General features: G+C 40.3%; 1 pseudogene; it reads right to left on the bottom strand.

Moving 5' to 3' along the window:
* Positions 1,949-18,378, bottom strand: part of LOC102169867 — a 63,485-nt pseudogene continuing 47,055 nt past the window's right edge.

Genomic DNA, 18,378 nt, shown 5'->3' with positions numbered 1-18,378 from the left:
ACATGAAGCAGTTGTGATAATTTTATGCAAGTCTATTTTATAGTCTTCAGTTATATACAGAAATTTTTCAGCTCCGTTACTTGTAAAAAGATCAATACTGGATTGAATTACTACTTATTGGCAAAGGCCAAAAAGCTTACTTTAGCATTAATCTTTTACATGATTAAATGTAGAATTTCCTAATTTGAGATCACCTAAACATTGAAGGGAAAATGAAAGGGCAATGTATCCATAAACTAATGAATAATTTCATTGCAATGTATCATAAAATACAAAGAAACCACACAGATCCATGCATGTGTATGTGTATCTGTATTCATGCACATATATATCCAGTCTTAAAGCCTAATTAGATGCTGTTTCTAATTCCACATTGAGCTTTGCATTTCTTCTTACTCCACCAAATGAATAGCTTTTGTTGTCATCTCATTCTTGAAGACAATATGGAGAAAATCTTGACCTCATTCTTCAGGGTAGCCTTTACTTTTTTTTGAAATGCAACAAAATGCCCTGCTGGTTTCCTTTGCAAAGATAATTTGGGTCATTTATTGGAATCAGCAACTGGATCCTTAGAGACGTTAATCCCAAGCCCAAGTAATTGAAAATGACTATCAGTTCAGTTCAGTTGCTCAGTCGTGTCTGTCTCTTTGCAACCCCATGAATCGCAGCACGCCAGGCCGCCCTATCCATCACCATCTCCCGGAGTTCACTCAGATTCAAGTCCATTGAGTCCGTGATGCCATCCAGCCATCTCATCCTGGGTCATCCCCTCTCCTCCTGCCCCCAGTCTCTCCCAGCATCAGAGTCTTTTCCAATGAGTCAACTCTTCGCATGAGGTGGCCAAAGTACTGGAGCTTCAGCTTTAGCATCATTCCTTCCAAAGAAATCCCAGGGTTGATCTCCTTCAGAATGGACTGGTTGGATCTCCTTGCAGTCCAAGAGACCCTCAAGAGTCTTCTCCAACACCACAGTTCAAACGCATCAATTCTTCAGCACTCAGCCTTCTTCACAGTCCAACTCTCACATCCATACATGACCACAGGAAAAACCATAGCCTTGACTAGATGGACCTTAATCGGCAAAGTAATATCTCTGCTTTTGAATATACTATCTAGGTTGGTCATAACTTTTCTTCCAAGGAGCAAGTGTCTTTTAATTTCATGGCTGCAGTCACCATCTACAGTGATTTTGGAGCCCCCAAAAATAAAGTCTGACACTGTTTCCACTGTTTCCCCATCTATTTCCCATGCAGTGATGGGACCGGATGCCATGATCTTCGTTTTCTGAATGTTGAGCTTTAAGCCAACTTTTCACTCTCCTCTTTCACTTTCATCAAGAGGCTTTTGAGTTCCTCTTCACTTTCTGCCATGAGGGTGGTGTCATCTGCATATCTGAGGTTATTGATATTTCTCCCAGCAAACTTGATTCCAGCTTGTGTTTCTTCCAGTCCAGCGTACTTGAAGGAAAAATTCAAGTATTTTACCTTGCTATTTTCTGTAGCAAAACTTCCACCAAAACCAAAGAAAGCATTTTCAATACTCCAATTTTTTTTGTTTTTTTTTTAATTTCACCTTTCTTTATTTCACCTTCCATAGTCTCTTTTAAGCTACTATATTTGTACCATCCCATTGGCCCTGATGTTGGAAAGATTGAGGGCAGGAGGAATAGGGGGTGACAGAGGATGAGATGGTTGGATGGCATCATTGACTCAATACACATGAGTTTAAGCAAACTCTGGGAGATAGTGAGGGACAGAGAAGCCTGGCATGCTGTAGCTAGTTCATGGGGTTGCAAAGAGCTGGGCATGACTTAGTGACTGAACAACAACAAAACAACAGATTGACTAATTCTAAGATGAGGTTGGAAGCAACCTACAGCTCTTTGAGTTCTCAGTAGTGGAACTTCCTACCTAAAATATCCTAGTCTTTAGTACCAGGGTCAAGAAATTTCAAGAACCGGTTATGATTATTAGTGGTGCTGCTGCACACTTCGGTAAAATTAAATGTCTTAGATTCTTAACTATTATTTTCATTCACACATTATAAATGTTATAGCTATTGCAGACCACAGATCTAGGTGCTGATAAAAACTCTATTTCTCTATGTTCAAAAGCATCCTTTTATGATCTTCACCTCAAGCTGTTACAGTACTGTATTCTACCACTAGAACAGAATAGTCTGCAACAGAATATTTTGTTCCATAATATTTTTAATTAAAGCAATTCCTGGTACTCTGTCTATTCCTTTGACATTAATGAAGTGAGCAGAAGCTCCAGTGCTAGCAGTCCTTTAAAAAGAGACTCCTCTGTAGCCAAAGTCACATAACTCGTATACCATGCCTTCTAGATTATCAGAAGTTTACAATAAATATTTGGCCCATATTTTTTTCTGCTCTCTAGTGTTTGTAGCCACTGTGATTAGATTTCAGGACTGAACAAGAATCATTTCTATCTAGTTCTTTAGCCAGTAACACCCTGAATCTGTGTTTTCTCCTGTGAAGAGAACTCTTCCTCTGAGAATGACCGAGTCTGCACGAACAGCTTTTACCTCTATTGGAAGATGTCCCTTGTATTTCTCAAGAGTGTAGTTCCATCCCTTTTCATTAAAGACATAAAGTTCATCTCTTTTTACTCTGCAATGTCTATTCTACTGTTCATCCTATCCAGTGAATTTTTTATTTAAGACCTTAATTTTCACCTTTATAAATTTGATTTATAAATCAAACTCTGAGCAACAGTGAAGGACAGGGAAGCTTGGTTTGCTGCAGTCCATGGGATTGCAAAGAGTTGGACACAACTGAGTCACTGAACAACAACAACGAAGTTTGATCTCGGGTCTCTCTTATATTTCCCTTGCTTCTACTCAGCACATGCAGTCTTTCTCATGCGCTAACTATACGGAATGTCTAGAGTGCTGGTAATGTTGTGTTTATTAACTTGGGTGGGGGATACCTGATGTTTACATATTTGATAGATGTTGCATTTATGTTTTACATACATGTATATTATATTCCAAAATGAAAATGAGGTGATTCAAAAATCATATTAGCTGTGCATGTAAAGCATCCGAAATCCAGCCATTTCCCACCAGCTTCATCACTGCTACCCTAATCCATGCCTCCATCACTCATAGAGTTGTTAATAGCAACACCCATCCCACTGGACTTCCTTCTTCTGCCCTTCTCTGCGCTAGTCTACTTTCAGCTCAATGGCTAATGTCTTTCTTTTAAAATAAAAGTTCAATGATATCACCTTTTTCTCAAATTCCTGTGGCTTCCCATCTCACTCAGAGTCAAAGTCAAAGACTTTTTTTTATGGTTTATAAAATCTTACATGATTGGGCATACTCTTATCTGACTCCTTTCTTAAAGTTTATTCTATGTTAGCCATAGAAGCCTCCCATCTATTCTTCAAATTACTGAACACTCACCTAACACATTGCACTTAACACTTTTCCTTGCCTATAACACTGTTCCCACTGACATCCCCATGGCTCACTTTCTTATCTTTATCAAATCTACATTCTAATTTGTATCTTCCTAGTAGGACTTTCCTGATCTTAAGTCAGTCTCTTTTCTTCTTGGTCCCATCCTTCCTGCCATCCTTTCTTAGTACTCATCACAATCTATCATACTCTACATTTCATATTTATTTAATCTTTGTTTGTCTTCCTCAAACATAAAGTCTGCAAGGGAAATGATTTTTAGCACTTAAAAAAAAAATTGTTGCTTGAATCTTCAGTGCCTGTATCAGTATCTCACACATATGAAGTATGTACTCAATAAATATTTGTTGAATAAATACTGCTAAGCAATTGTTCTCTACTTTCAGGTAATTTTTCCTCCTTGAAATTAAAAACTGCTGTTTATTTCAGTAGCTCATACATAATGTGCAGTGATAGCTATTTGTTAAATGAATGACTCTGTGCCTCACTACTGGCAGTGTAGTCCTGTTATCCTAATGGTTACAGATGGGACGTAGGAGTCTGCACTCTGATGGTCTATTCTTGGCTCTTTCTGTGATTGCATTCATCACACCTGAATATTCATTAGCTGTTTATTTTGGGACCTACATATCAAACACATGTTGGTATGGAAAACACTGGACAAGTCACTGCAAGTTAAAATAAAGACTGCGTTTTCTTCCAGGCCCCCAAAATAATGTCTGCAAAATGAAATGTGTCCCAGCATACTACGGTGTGTTGCTAAACGTGTATTTGCATATGCAGATGCAAGATTCTGCCAACAGATTAGCTAATTGGCAATACAAAGCAGCCACTGAGGACCTATTTACTTCTCTTATAAAGGCCAGTACAGTTGTGTGAGCCACAAATGAAATGCGTGCTGTTGGATTTGCAGGAATCGTTTCTGAGATTGGAAATGATTACCTCTTAGCTGAAATAGATTAGGGAGCTGTTGCTGTCAGTTCTTAAAGTCCCTGCTTTCTCAGATAGAAAATATCACTTGTCTTCCATGAAATATGCTGCTGGTTAGAAGAATCTACCTCCGTGCTTCAACCGTGGCACATTTGGAATGGCAGCCCTCACTCACCCATCTTTAATTATGCCTAGAAGAGTACTGAAAGCCAGGGAAGGACCCAAGTGCTCTTGACTGGCTGTGGTGCTGACCAACTTTGACTCTATTCCACAGAGTGAAAGTCTCTTTGAAATACAGTAGCCAGCACTGCAAACAATTAGTCTTACTGAACTAATATTGCCTATATTGTGGGGGTCTATTTCAAGAACTTGCAAAATTTTACAGTGGGCATCTGATCTAATACTGCCTCTTTACAAATGGGATTACATAGACCAAAAAGGTAAAGTAACTTGTCGATTGCAGGGTGTGATTAAAACCCAGGTCATCTGATTTATGACATCACAGTCTTTCTACTGTATTATTCTCAAAATCATGACCCTACCTGTTAGTCACACCATTTCTCAAATAGTACCATTTTTAAAAAGTCATCTTTGGAGTAAATTAAAAATTTAGATCTTTGGGACTTGCTTTCTTGGTGGCTCAGATGGTAAAGAATCTGCCTGCAATGTAGAACTGGGTTCAATTTTGGTTTAGAAAGATCCTTTGAGGAAAGGAATGGAAACTACTCCAGTTTTCTTGCCTAGAGAATTCCATAGGCAGAGGAGCCTAGTGGCCTACAGTCCATGGGGTCACAAAGAGTTGGACATAAGTGAGCGACTAACACTTTCACTCACTTTATCTTATTTTCCCCAGAGACTCTAATTTGGAAAGTGAGTAAAAGACTGTAGAAATTGTGCTTTAGCATGTACTCCCAGGTGAGCCTAATATAGATGGCATCAGGCACAATTTGAAAAATTCTGAGATTTGTCAAGGATATGGAGAAAGTACATATATTAGCTCATCACCATGGAGCCAAAGGATCAGTACATATAATCTCATCTTTGCTATTTACTTCAGTTCAGTTCAGTTGCTCAGTCATGTCAGACTCTTTGCGACCCCATGAATCGCAGCACGCCAGGCCTCCCTGTCCATCACCAACTCCCAGAGTTCACTTAGATTCACGTCCATCAGTCAGTGATGCCATCCAGGCATCTCATCCTCTGTCGTCCCCTTCTCCTCCTGCCCCCAATCCCTCCCAGCATCAAAGTCTTTTCCAATGGGTCAACTCTTCGCATGATGTGGCCAAAGTACTGGAGTTTCAGCTTTAGCATCATTTCTTCCAAAGAAATCCCAGGGCTGATCTCCTTCAGAATGGACTGGTTGGATCTCCTTGCAGTCCAAGGGACTCTCAAGAGTCTTATCCAACACCACAGTTCAAAAGCATCAATTCTACGGCACTCAGCCTTCTCCACAGTCCAACTCTCACATCCATACATGACTACTGGAAAAACCATAGCCTTGAGTAGACTGACCTTAGTCGGCAAAGTAATGTCTCTGCTTTTGAATATCCTATCAAGGTTGATCATAACTTTTCTTCCAAGGAGTAAGCGTCTTTTAATTTCATGGCTGCAGTCACCATCTGCAATGATTTTCCAGCCCAAAAAATAAAGTCTGACACTGTTTCCATTGTTTCCCCATCTATTTCCCATGAAGAGATGGGACCGGATGCCATGATCTTCGTTTTCTGAATGTTGAGCTTTAAGCCAACTTTTTCACTCTCCTCTTTCAATTTCATTAAGAGGCTTTTTAGTTCCTCTTCACTTTCTGCCATAAGGGTGGTGTCATCTGCATATCTGAGCTTCTTGAGATTTCTCCTGGCAATCTTGATTCCAGCTTGTATTTCTTCCAGTCCAGCGTTTCTCATGATGTACTCTACATAGAAGTTAAATAAGCAGGGTGACAATATGCAGCCTTGACGTGCTCCTTTTCCTGTTTGGAACCAGTGTCTTGTTCCATGTCCAGTTCTAACTGTTGCTTCCTGACCTGCATACAGATTTCTCAAGAGGCAGGTCAGGTGGTCTAGTATTCCCATCTCTCTCAACGTTTTCCACAGTTTATTGTGATCCACACAGTCAAAGGCTTTGGCATAGTCAATAAGGCAGAAACAGACGTTTTTCTGGAACTCTCTTGCTTTTTCCATGATCCAGCAGATTTTGGCAATTTGATCTCTGGTTCCTCTGCCTTTTCAAAAACTAGCTTGAACAACAGGAAGTTCACGGTTCACATATTGCTGAAGCCTGGCTTGGAGAATTTTGAGCATTACTTTACTAGCATGTGAGATGAGTGCAATTGTGCAGTAGTTTGAGCATTCTTTGGCATTGCCTTTCTTTGGGATTGGAATGAAAACTGACCTTTTCCACTCCTGTGGCCACTGCTGAGTTTACCAAATTTGCTGGCATACTGAGTGCAGCACTTTCACAGCATCATCTTTCAGGATTTGAAAGAGCTCAACTGGAATTCCATCACCTCCACTAGCTTTGTTCATAGTGATGCTTTCTAAGGCCCACTTGACTTCACATTCCTGGATGTCTGGCTCTAGATGAGTGATCACACCATCGTGATTATCTGGGTCATGAAGATCTTTTTTGTACAGTTTTTCTGTGTATTCTTGCCACCTCTTCTTAATATCTTCTGCTTCTGTTAGGTCCGTACCATTTCTGTCCTTTATTGGGCCCATCTTTGCATGAAATGTTCCCTTGGTCTCTCTAATTTTCTTGAAGAGATCTCTAGTCTTTCCCATTCTGTTCTTTTCCTCTTTTTCTTTGCATTGATCACTGAAGAAGGCTTTCTTATCTCTTCTTGCTATTCTTTGGAACTCTGCATTCAGGTGCTTATATCTTCCTTGTCTCCTTTGCTTTTCACTTCTCTTCTTTTCGCAGCTATTTGTAAGGCCTCCCCAGACAGCCATTTTGCTTTTTTGCATTTCTTTTCCATGGGGATGGTCTTGATCCCTGTCTCCTGTACAATGTCACAAACCTCATTCCATAGTTCATCAGGCACTCTATCTATCAGATCTAGACCCTTAAATCTATTTCTCACTTCCACTGTATAATCATAAGGGATTTGATTTAGGTCATACTTGAATGGTCTAGCAGTTTTCCCTATTTTCTTCAATTTAAGTCTAAATTTGGTAATAAGGAGTTCATGATCTGAGCCACAGTCAGCTCCTGGTCTAGTTTTTGCTGACTGTATAGAGCTTCTCCATCTTTGGCTGCAAAGAATATAATCAATCTGAATTCTGTGTTGACTATCTGGTGATGTCCATGTGTAGAGTCTTCTCTTGTGTTGTTGGAAGAGGGTGTTTGCTATGACCAGTGCATTTTCTTGGCAAAACTCTATTAGTCTTTGCCCTGCTTCATTCCGTATTCCAACGCCAAATTTGCCTGTTACTCCGGGTGTTTCTTGACTTCCTACTTTTGCATTCCAGTCTCCTATAATGAAAAGGACATCTTTTTTGGGAGTTAGTTCTACAAGGTCTTATAGGTCTTCATAGAACCGTTCAACTTCAGCTTCTTCAGCGTTACTGGTTGGCGCATAGACTTGAGTTACCGTGATATTGTATGGTTTGCCTTGGAGACGAACAGAGATCATTCTGTCATTTTTGAGATTGCATCCAAGTACTGCGTTTTGGACTCTTTTGTTGACCATGATGGCTAGTCCATTTCTTCTGAGGGATTCCTGCCTGCAATAGTAGATATAATGGTCATCTGAGTTAAATTCACCCATTCTAGTCCATTTTATTTCACTGATTCCTAGAATGTCGACGTTCACTCTTGCCATCTCTTGTTTGACCACTTCCAATTTGCCTTGATTCATGGACCTGACATTCCAGGTTCCTATGCAGTGTTGCTCATTACAGCATCAGACCTTGCTTCTATCACCAGTCACATCCACAGCTGGATATTGTTTTTGCTTTGGCTCTATCCCTTCATTCTTTCTAGAGTTATTTCTCAACTGATCTCCAGTAGCATTCTGGGCACCTACTGACCTGGAGAGTACCTCTTTCAGTATCCTATCATTTTGCCTTTTCATACTGTTCATGGGGTTCTCAAGGCAAGAATACTGAAGTGGTTTGCCATTCCCTTCTCCAGTGGACCACATTCTGTCAGACCTCTCCACCATGACCCGCCCATCTTGGGTGGCCCCATGGGCATGGCTTAATTTCATTGAGTTAGACATGGCTGTGGTCCTAGTGTGATTAGATTGACTAGTTTTCAGTGAGTATGGTTTCAGTGTGTCTACCCTCTGATGCCCTCTTGCAACACCTACCATCTTACTTGGGTTTCTCTTACCTTGGGTGTAGGGTATCTCTTCACAGCTGCTCCACAAAGTGCAGCCATTGATCCTTACCTTGGATGATGGGTATTTCCTTATCGCCACCCTTGTACATTTGAATGATTTCCTTATTTAGGCTCTCTGAGTGTTAATTATCCTCCCTGGGAAATGGAAACTCACTGAGCTGAGTTCAGGTCAATCCCTTAGTCATGTTCAACTCTTCATGACCCAATGGACTGCAGCATGCCAGGCTTAGCTATCCATCACCAACTCCCAGAGCCTGCTCAATCTCATGCCCATCAAGTTGGTGATGCCATCCAACCATCTCATCCTCAGTCACCCCCTTCTCCTCCTGCCTTCATTCTTTCCAAGCATCAGGGTCTTTTCCAACGAGTAAGTTCTTTGCATCATGTGGCCAAAGTATTGGCTTTTCAGCTTCAGCATCAGTCCTTCCAGTGAATATTCAGGACTGGTTTCCTTTAGGATGGACTGGTTGGATCTCCTTGCAGTCCAAGGGACTCTCAAGAGTCTTCTCCAACACCACAGTTCAAAAGCATCTATTCTTCAGCACTCAGCTTTCTTTATAGTCTGACTCTCACATCCATATATGACTACTGGAAAAACCACAGCTTGGTTGACAAAGGAATGTCTCTGATTTTTAATATGCTATCTAGGGTGGTCATAGCTTTTCTTCCGAGGAGCAAGTGTCTTTTAATTTCATGGCTGCAGTCACCATCTGCAGTGATTTTGAAGCCCAAGGAAGTGAAGTCTGTCACTGTTTCCATTGTTTCCCCATCTATTTGCCATGAAGTGATGTGATCAGAGGGCATGTCCTCATTTTTTGAATGCTGAGTTTTAAGCCAGTCTTTTCACTTTCCTCTTTCACCCTCATCAAGAGGCTCTTTACTTCCTCTTCACTTTCTGCCATTAAGATGGTGTCATAAGCATATATTGGAGAAGGCAATGGGAACCCACTCCAGTACTCTTACCTGGAAAATCCCATGGATGGAAGAGCTGGGTAGGTTATGAGTCAGACATGACTGAATGACTTCACTTTCACTTTTCACTTTCATGCATTGGTGAAGAATGGCAATCCATTCCAGTGTTCTTGCATGGAAAATGCCAGGAATGGGGGAGCCTGGTGGGCTGCTGTCTATGGAATTGCACAAAGTCAGACACAACTGAAGCGACTTAGCAGCAGCAGCAGCATAAGCATATATGAGGTTATTAATATTTCTCCTGTCAATCTTGATTCCACTTTAGCTTCATCCAGCCTAGCATTTTTGCATGATGTACTCTTCATATACGTGAAACAAGCAGGGTGACAATATACAGCCTTGACACTCCTTTCCCAATTTTGAACCAGTACATTGTTCCATGTCCAGTTCTGACTGTTGTCTCTTGACCTGCATCCAGTTTTCTTGTGAGGTGGTCGGGGCAGGCAGGTAAGCTGGTCTGGTATTCCCTTCTCTTTGAGAATTTTCCACAGTTTCTTGTGATCCACACAGTCAAAGGCTTTAGTGTAGTCCATGAAGCAAAAGTAGTTAATTTTCTGGAATTCTCTTGCTTTTTCTATGATCCAGTGGAGTTGACAGTTTGATATCTGGTTCCTCTGCCTTTTCTAAATTCAGCTTGTACGTCTAGAAGTTCTCAGTTCACGTACTGTTAGATCTTAGCTTGAAGGATTTCAAGCATTACCTTGCTAGCATGTGAAATGAGGGCAATTGTATGGTGTTTTAATCATTCTTCGGCATTGTCCTTTTTTGGGCTTGGAATGAAAACTGACCTTTTCCAGTCCTGTGGCCACTGCTAAGTTTTCCAAAATTTTATGGCTTATTGAGTGCAGCACTTTCACAACATCTTTTAGGATTTGAAATAGCTCAGCTGGAATTCCATCACCTCCAGAAGCTTTGCTTGTAGGAATGCTTCCTAAGGTCCACTTGATTTCACACTCCATGGTCTGACTCTGGTTGAGTGATCACACCATCATGGTTATCCTGATCATTAAGACCTGTTCTGTACAGTTCTTCTGTGTGTTCTTGTCACCTTTTCTTATCTTCTGCTTCTGTTAGGTCTACACTATTTTCTGTACTTTGTTGTGCCTATCTTTGCATGAAATATTCACTTGGTATCTCTAATCTTCTTGAAGAGATCTTTAGTCTTTCCCATTCTTTGTTTTTTTCCTCTATCTCTTTGCATTGTTCACTTCGGAAGGCTTTCATATCTCTCCTTGCTATTCTTTGGAGCTCTGCATTCAGATGGATTTATCTTTCCTTTAATATGTATATTATATAACATACTGTGTATAAAAATATAAATATATTTTTCCTTTGGCTATCCCTAGTCTCCTTTTTTTTCTCTCTCAGCTCCACCAAATTTACAACCAAAAATGCCTGTCTGAGGGTGCAGGTATGAGAGCAATAAAATTATTCATCTAGTCTTTAAAATGTATTTTCCTTTTCCTTTCAATGAGCCTTAACTAAAATGGCCAATTGCATTCAACAAGCCTGGTGAGAACTCACATTTCTGATTGAGAGGAAATATGATTAAGTAATTTAGACATTTCAGCATGCTTATTTCCACCCAGGCTAGAGGTCTTTTGGTCCAGTGAGCTTGTCAAGTGCAGTGAAAATATACTCAACCCAGGTTGTCATTTACACGTATAGTTTATAGGCTACTGAAAAAGTCTACCAAGAGATAAATAACTGCCTCAAATTATCCAGAATCATGACTTGAGTAGTACTTTATCATCAATTGTCTAAAATAACTTGATTGCAAAGATTCTAGGATAGACAGTGGAAATAAAATTAACTGTGAACTGTCAGCTATGCCAGGAAAACCGAGAATTCCAAGTGGCTTTGGGGCTATTTGAATGCTTTAGATAACACAGATCATCCTGCATCCAGACACCCTGTGATTGACTTCAAATTTTGTCGTTAAAAAACTGTTGGGAGTGACAAACAGCTTGGCAACAGTGATGCATCTTATTGTTGAAAATGTTCCTGAACATCACATTCTAGTCAGTGGTGATAGTGGTGGTGATTCCAGTGAAAATAGTAGTGTGGAGGGTCATTATATTTTTTTCTTCTAAAAATCTAGGTAGATGTTATAGCACACTGGATGAAAGTAGAATCTTAATGTTGAATAGACCAATGTTTGAATCCAGTTTGATACTTCATAGCTGTGTGAAGTAAGGCAAATTGCTTACAGTCTTTACATTTCAGCTTTGTCATCTGTCAAACAAGAACAAATTATGGACCTCAAATGAGTGCTTATTCAATTAAATTAATTTATATAAATATATATGAAGTCCTTTATAGGTAATTTAATTATAGAAAGTACCTCAATCCTAAGAGATGGTCAACAAATGCTTTCCACTTCACAGTAGTATCAGTAACATTAAAAGTATTAGAAATAGGGTGTTTTTTAAGTGATGTAGCCTAGTTCTACTTTAATCTGATGTCTAAACCTAATATTTATGTTGTTTGAATGCCATCCTGCTCAAAAATGAATTTTCACAATGTAAATGAATAAAGGATGAACATGTCTAAGAAGAAGGAAGAGACACACAATAATCCAGGTTATTTTAAATGTATATTGAAAACAAACAGAATTGCGTGCCAGAGTCTAGGGAATATATGTATGTATCTCAGATCTGTATTTATTATTACATTTAAGATTCAGTTCGGTTCAGTTCAGTTGCTCAGTCGTGTCCGACTCTTTGCGACCCCATGAATCGCAGCACACCAGGCCTCTCTGTCCATCACCATCTCCCGGAGTTCACTCAGACTCAAGTCCATCGATTCCGTGATGCCATCCAGCCATCTCATCCTTGGTCGTCCCCTTCTCCTCCTGCCCCCAATCCCTCCCAGCATCAGAGTCTTTTCCAATGAGTCAACCTCTTGGAATGAGGTAGCCAAAGTAGTGGGAAGTAAAGTGTCCATCTGAATCTGCATAAAACTAAATAATAACTTACGAACACTTTTATCCATTGATAAGGTTGTTAAATGCCAAGACCTGGAGAAGAGTTGTTACATTACTAAATTGCTTCTCCCTAGACTGGTCAACTTCTCCCTGCTGCTGCTGCTAACTCACTTCAGTTGTGTCCGACTCTGTGTGACCCCATAGATGGCAGCCCACCAGGCTCCCCCATCCCTGAGATTCTCCAGGCGAGAATACTGGAGTGGGTTGCCATTTCCTTCTCCAATGCATGAAAGTGAAAAGTGAAAGTGAAGGCACTCAGTCGTGTCCGACTCTTAGCAACCCCGTGGACTACAACCTGCCAGGCTCCTCCATCCATGGGATTTTCCAGGCAAGAGTACTGGAGTACTGCCAGTACTGCCTTCTCCTGCTCCTTCTCTGCAATTCTCCCTAGATTGGTAAAATGTGAAAAGTCACAGGTTCCCATGCGCAGAGTGAGCGCTGAGTGTGCTTCACCTTCCTGATGGGGATTCTGTTGTCCTGTGAGGGAGAATCTTTTGTAGCCATAAAACTTCTGTTTCTGGAAGGAGTCAGTGAGCTTATTTAAGCTTAAATGAAAATGCTCTTACTGCTTTTTAAATTCTCTTCTCTAGGAAATGCTTTTGCAGGATTGAAGATTAATAAATCTCTAGTTATAGGATGTCAAATATTAGCAAGTAGATGAGGGATAAAGGAATAGCTATCTTTTTGGATAAGGTAATCATAATTGTAGTTTTTTTCTGTATCTGGAAAAAGTCACACTCATTGAGAAACATTTGGAATATACAAAAAGCCACAGTAATGAAAATGTATCACAAGTATATTTGAAGGGTTAATAGGGTAGTAGAGATGTGCCTGCAAATGGGTCTCTCTGCTCGGGCTGAATGTCCTTGCAAACGAGGTGTTCTGCCAAAGAGTCTGGACACAGCCTTGAGTTTAACAGTCCCTTGCAAACGAGGGAGCATTCCCTTCTTGTGATAAGAAGGAAAAGAGGGCTTTGGACAGACTCTGCAGTAGACAGGGATTTCACTCCCCTTGCTGTACGATAACATGTATGCACCTGCGCTGTACTGAAAAGGCTTATTCATGCAGTCTGGAATTCTGCCTAGGGGGGCTTTATATTAATAAACCGCAAATTGTTTGAGCAGTTCTGTTCCTCTGGCCAGAGTGTGTATTGTCCGTCTTTTGTGTGTCTCGTGTGTTTTGTCTTTGTGTCATTTTGCTCGCAACAATATTTAACATTCAGACTTAAAAGTAAAATTTTATTAAGTTTAAGAATTCAGTGTAAACTATTTCAAACTTTTTTTAATAAATAGCCATTTTTCACATGCATGCACAGAAGTGATATTCCATATAATTATTTTTGCACTGTCTTTATATCTTGACCATTTCCATTTCATTATATTTCAGTATCCTAATTTTAATAGCTGTGAGTTATTTCATCGTATAGATGGACCTTACCATTTTAACTTATGTTCTCTGGTTCTAAGTTTATGCTTCTCAGAGCCAAATATAAATGAATATTCTTATAGATTAAACTTTTCAGAGTTTCATGATGAATTTTTTTTTTTAGGTTCTAGCAATAAAACTATATTCCGTGGTGTGCAGATTTTAATATATAATGGTATATTAATAAAGTTGCATAGAGTTAATATCAAATTTAAAAAGAATCAGCACTTTCTTCTAATCTCACTATTACTGGTATCATTATTAACAAAAATGAAGTGCACATATAGATTCACAGCACACATTTCACTTGGATGTATGACAATCTGACCCCAATGATGGAGTGGATATCACTGCTTACTCTGTTGACTCTTCTAGTCGCCTTTTTGTTTCCAGCTATGCTCATTTCATAGCTAGAGTTAGCAGCTACGAACATCTGCAAGTTTGATAAGAGAAATCTAAAAGGGTGATGGAGTAAGCATGCTCATATTTTCTGTCCATACTAACAAAGAAATAATTGAACAGTTTCTAAGGGCCAATGAAATGGCACAACCCAGTGAGTTTCTTTTAAAAAGGGAACAACGCATGTGTGTATCTTTCTGCTTTAACAAAGGCAGTAAACACTCGCAAATAATGTTGTGATGCTGCTAGAATTTGAATGATTCAAGGATAGTGCCCGGACCAAATGTCAATAAGTACGAAAAATCCAATCATCACTATAATCAGATAAGGCCTCTTTTTCCCTATGGGCAATAGGTTGTTTTTAAAGGTGCCTTTTTTTTTGTTGTTGTTGTTGTTAAGCTATGAAAAGCAAAATCAATTCTTGCTTTATTTTTATCTAAAATACTTATGAAAACATTTCTCTCCTTCTGTAATTTGAAGTAGAAAAACCAAAAACAACTGCAGTTGCTTTTTTTTTAATGAAAGCATATATGATTAACAATTGCCCAAAGTTGTACTGTAACTTGGAGATCTGTGGTTTCAGAGGCCTCTGTTTTTTTTTTTTAAAAAAGCAAATTGTCAGGAGGAATAGGATACAAACTCTTATATCATTTCATGTGAAATAATAGGAAAATTAAAAAAAAAAAGACAAGTAAAAATTTTAGTTTAACTTTCCATTCTAGGTCATGGTCTCTTCCTACTTTGTACCCTTTTTCATAGCAATCCCAGTCACATGCAAAGCTCCAATCCCTATCTGTTTGCTAATGACCCTCAAATTTATATATCTAACCCAGAGTTCACTTTTTGAGCTCCATGTGTATTCAGTTGCCTTCTTGATTTCTAAACTTGCAGCTCCCCAGTGCCCATAAAACATGAGAAGTCCATAAGCATCTCCCTCAAAATGAGTCTTCTAATAGCAACTCTGAGTGATGGTACAGAGAAATAGCCACATTCATCTCTGATCCCCCCATCAGCAAATCTTATGCTGTTCTCTTCCTAAATATGTCACACAGCACAGGTAGCTTTTTCTGTCTCCCTGACCCTTTTCTGGATTCAGCTGGCTTTCTCTCCCACCTCTCTGAGCCTCCTACCTACAGGCCATTGCACTCCATCTTCTTGAATCCAGATCTTCCTTCCCTGTCCCCTGCCCAAGCACTTTCCAACATGTTCTCTCCAAAATAAGTATTTTTACAACTCAAATATGATCATACCTCCTCCAACTTATAACTCTTTGAGGCAGGGGTCCCCAGGCTCTGGGATCTAATGCCTGATGATCTAAAATGGAACTGGTGCAGCAATAACATAAATCAAGTGCACAATAAATGTAATGCACTTGAATAATCCTGACCCCAACCCTCCACCCAGTCTGTGGAAAAATTGTCTTCTGGGAAAGCAGTCTCTGGTACCAAAAAGTTGGGGACCACTGCTTTAAGGGGTTCTCAGTGATCTGTAAAACTAAAAGATGTCTTTAATGAGGTCTGCAAAGGCATGGCTATTCTTCCTAGTTTACCAGTCTTATTTTACATTATTGCCCCTCCCATTCCCTTTGTTAAAGCCACACTTCCTTTGTTTTGGTATCTCAGTTGCAAACTGTGTCAGTTAACAAAGGCCTCCGAAGGTGCTGTTACCACATCACCAGCTTCCCCAACCTGTGACATGCTTGTCTTGCTTTTTCTCTGTTTACTCCTCATCACTCTTCATCTTCCACCTCAGCATCATTTCCTCATGAAAACTTTCTCTGATCCACCAGCCTCAGAAATATTCGTCTAGTCTCTGCTCTCATTGAATTGCATTTCTTTGTTTCATATTTCTGAGTTCAATTTTGTAATTATATGCTTCTTATTTTTAATTATTTGATTAATGTCTGGCTGATAAGCTCTATGAATTAGGACTATAGTAGTTTACTGTGCATGCTGAGTCACTTCAGTTTTGTCTGACTCTTTGCAGCCCCTATGGACTGTAGACCGCCAGACTTCTTGGTCCATGGGGTTCTCCAGGCAAGAATACTGGAGTGGGTTGCCATGCCCTCCTCCAGAGGACCTTGCCTTGATCTCCCCGGGGTCAAGCTCGTGTCTCCTGCATTGGCAGGTGTGTTCCTTACCACTAGCGCCACCTAGGAAGCCCATACTAGGGCACCATAAAAATGAATGGTGTAAACAACAGAAATGTATTGTCTCACTGATCTGGAGGCTGGAAGTCTGAGATTAAGGTGTTGGCAGGGTTGGTTCCTTTAGAGGACTGTGAGTGAAGGATCTTTTCCAGGCGTCTCTCCTTGGCTTGGAGTTGGCCATCTTCTCCATGTGTCTCTTCACATCATCTTCTTTCTGTGCATAGGTGTCTGTGTCCACATTTTCTCTTTTTATAGGGATACCTGTCATCTTGAATTAAAACTCATCCTTATGACCTCATCTTAACTAATTATGTATACAATGACCCTAGTTTGAGATAAGTGGCCTTCTGGTGGGATGGGGGTTAGGACTCCACCATATTAATTTGGGGTGGAGACAGAAATCAGCCTACAGCATGGACCTGTTTTGTCCCCCTGTTGTTTCCAGTACAGGTAGTGCTGGGGTTTAGTTACTAAGCTGTGTCCCACTCTTGTGACCACATGGATTGTAGCCTGCCAGGCTCCTGTGTTCATGGGATTCTCCAGGCAAGAATACTGTGGTGTGTTGTTATTTCCTTCTCCAGGGGATCTTCCCGACCCAGGAAATAAACCCAGGTGTCCTGCATTTCAGGCAGATTATTTACTGATGGAGCTACATAGTAGCCCTAGGTAGTATAAAAGCTGTCAATAAATAAATGGTTGCTTCTTATCATTCATTAGCCAAAACTACCAGGAGCAGGGACTAACTCCTTAACATGGCAGGGTTATTCCTGTATTATTTATTGTATTCCATATTAAACACAATTGTTTTCCTTCTTCTAAAAAAAAGAGTAACTATCTGTTAAAAGAGAACATTTTAGTACAACATGGTGTTCAGTTCAGTTCAGTCTCTCAGTCATGTCCGACTCTTTGCAACCCCATGAATCTCAGCACACCAGGCCTCCCTGTCGATCACCATCTCCCGGAATTCACTCAAACTCAAGTCCATTGAGTCGGTGATGCCATCCAGCCATCTCATCCTCTATCGTCCCCTTATCCTCCTGCCCCCAATCCCTCCCAGCATCAGAGTCTTTTCCAATGAGTCAACTCTTCGCATGAGGTGGCCAAAGTACTGGAGCTTCAGCTTTAGCACCATTCCCTCCAAAGAACATCCGGGGCTGATCTCCTTCAGAATGGACTGGTTGGATCTCCTTGCAGTCCAAGGGACTCTCAAGAGCCTTCTCCAACACCACACTTCAAAAGCATCAATTCTTCGGCACTCAGCTTTCTTCACAGTCCAACTCTCACATCCGTACATGACCACTGGAAAAACCATAGCCTTGACTAAACGGACCTTTGTTGGCAAAGTAATGTCTCTGTTTTGGAATATGCTGTCTAGGTTGGTCATACCTTTTCTACCAAGGAGTAAGTGTCTTTTAATTTCATGGCTGCAGTCACCATCTACAGTGATTTTGGAGCCAAAACAGATAAAGTCTGACACTGTTTCTACTGTTTCCCCATCTATTTCCCATAAAGTGATGGGGCCAGATGCCGTGATCTTCATTTTCTGAATGTTGAGCTTTAAGCCAACTTTTTCGCTCTCCTCTTTCACTTTCATCAAGAGGCTTTTTAGTTCCTCTTCACTTTCTGCCATAAGGGTGGTGTCATCTGCATATCTGAGGTGATTGATATTTCTCCCGGCAATCTTGATTCCAGCTTGTGCTTCTTCCAGCCCAGCGTTTCTCATGATGTACTCT

This window comes from Capra hircus, chromosome 7 (assembly GCF_001704415.2).
Source record: "Capra hircus breed San Clemente chromosome 7, ASM170441v1, whole genome shotgun sequence".
Taxonomy (NCBI): Eukaryota; Metazoa; Chordata; class Mammalia; order Artiodactyla; family Bovidae; genus Capra; species Capra hircus.
Note: the sequence above shows the minus strand (reverse complement) of the source record. Positions and strands in the feature narration are given on the sequence as shown.